Here is a 1,779-nt window from a genome sequence, read left to right as displayed (position 1 = left end):
TTTGCGTGCACCCGCGGAAAATTGAGCTATAATTCTGGTCGAAGAGATACATAGGTCTCGAAAGTTCAATCGGGACTAATCATTCGGGACTAAAGATCCTCATCTTTAGTTCAGGTCTTTCACCCGGGACTAAAACCTACCTTTTGTCCCAATTGGTATTACCAACCGGGACAAAAGACTTCCAAAAAAATAAAAAAAAATTGCGAGTCAGTCGCCTGGCCCCCTGCTCGTTCTGCTGCCCCTGCAGCTTCGCCACAACCACCACCTTCTCGAGCTCCAACTCCACCACAGAGGTAACACATGAGTTCAATTTGATTCACAACGCGACCAATACAATCACAAACGAATCATTCACAAACAAATCATACACTATTGGATCACTCACAACCACCACCTCCTCGAGCTCCAACTCCACCACAAAGACAACACATGAGTTCGATTTGATTCACAACACGACCAGCACAATCACAAACGAATCATTCACAAACAAATCATACACTATTGGATCACTCACAAACGAATCATTCACCATCTTCTTGTATCCACAAACGGGAGCTTCTCACCGGCTGCATGAGCTCATGGAGGTGGTAGATGAGATCGCCGCCTGCGCCGTGCTGCAATGGGGTGCTTGCGCCGCGCCGGGCCACACCACGGTGGCGGCTCGCCCACCTGCACCGGGCGCCCGTGCCAGGCCGCGCCGCTCGCCCGACGCGCCGTGCCAGGCTGCCTGCGCCGCGCGCGGTGGTGATATCGCCCGAGGAGCAGCTAGGGAGGAGAGGGATGAGGAGGCCGGGGAGGGAGGAGAGAGGAGGCTGTGGAGGGAGAGGAGACAAACTGGCCGGTGGGGTGGGGAAGATAAGGCTTGTGGTGAGGTGTGGGGAGGAGATAATGATAGGCTGGTTGGGAGAGATAAAAAAAATCGAAGGGAAATAAAAAAAGAGGGGATGTAGTCCCGGTTGGTGGCGTCAACGGGACTAAAAGGGTCCCTTTAGTCCCGGTTGGAGCCACCAACTGGGACTAATTTCATTTATCCCGGCTAGTGGCTCCAACTGGGACTAAAAGCTCTACTTTTATCTCGGTTGGAGCCACCAACCAGAACTAAAAGGGCTCCCACGGACTACAAATTTTAGACCCGGGACTAATGCTTCTTTAGTTCCGGGTCAAAAACAACTGAGACGTTTGTCTTTGAATGAAAAGTCGTTTCTCTACTAGTGGTGTCACATTAATTATACGGTACAAGACAAGTTTCTGATGGTTGCAGAAGATTGTACGTGCCCACATAAGCGATCACACCATATATATATATATATATATACACACACACACACACACACACACAACCTTTATCGTCTCCTCTATAACAAGCAATATTGCGGAAAAAAAATCTCTTGACACTACAAGATTTCAGTGATTTCTAGAGTGTTTTCTCAAGTAAACAAGGCTTTTCTTAGCCTAATTGGGGTATTAATGACTGATGGTTACGTATCAAGTGGCCAATGGTTCTTTTGCTGGAAAATGTTGGTAAGAAATTCTTAGTCAGGAGTGAATCTAGCGGTGGGGTGGGCGGGGCGCAAGCCCCCCCTACCGCCTGCTTGGACAATGGAGCGACCCTTGAGCCCGTCTAAGATTTTTAGGAAGAAGGAAGAAGAAGAGAAGGGAGGAAAGGAGGAGGAAGAAGAGGGAGCCCCTCGTAAGCTCAGGGGCCGCATCAGCTACTGTTCTTAGTTGCCAATTTGTTTTCCTTTTCAGGGGAATAATAATGTCCAAATTAGATGGACT

The sequence above is a fragment of the Setaria italica genome, chromosome V (genome assembly GCF_000263155.2).
Source record: "Setaria italica strain Yugu1 chromosome V, Setaria_italica_v2.0, whole genome shotgun sequence".
NCBI lineage: Eukaryota > Viridiplantae > Streptophyta > Magnoliopsida > Poales > Poaceae > Setaria > Setaria italica.
The sequence above is the reverse complement of the archived record's forward strand: the minus strand, read 5'-3'. Positions refer to the sequence as shown.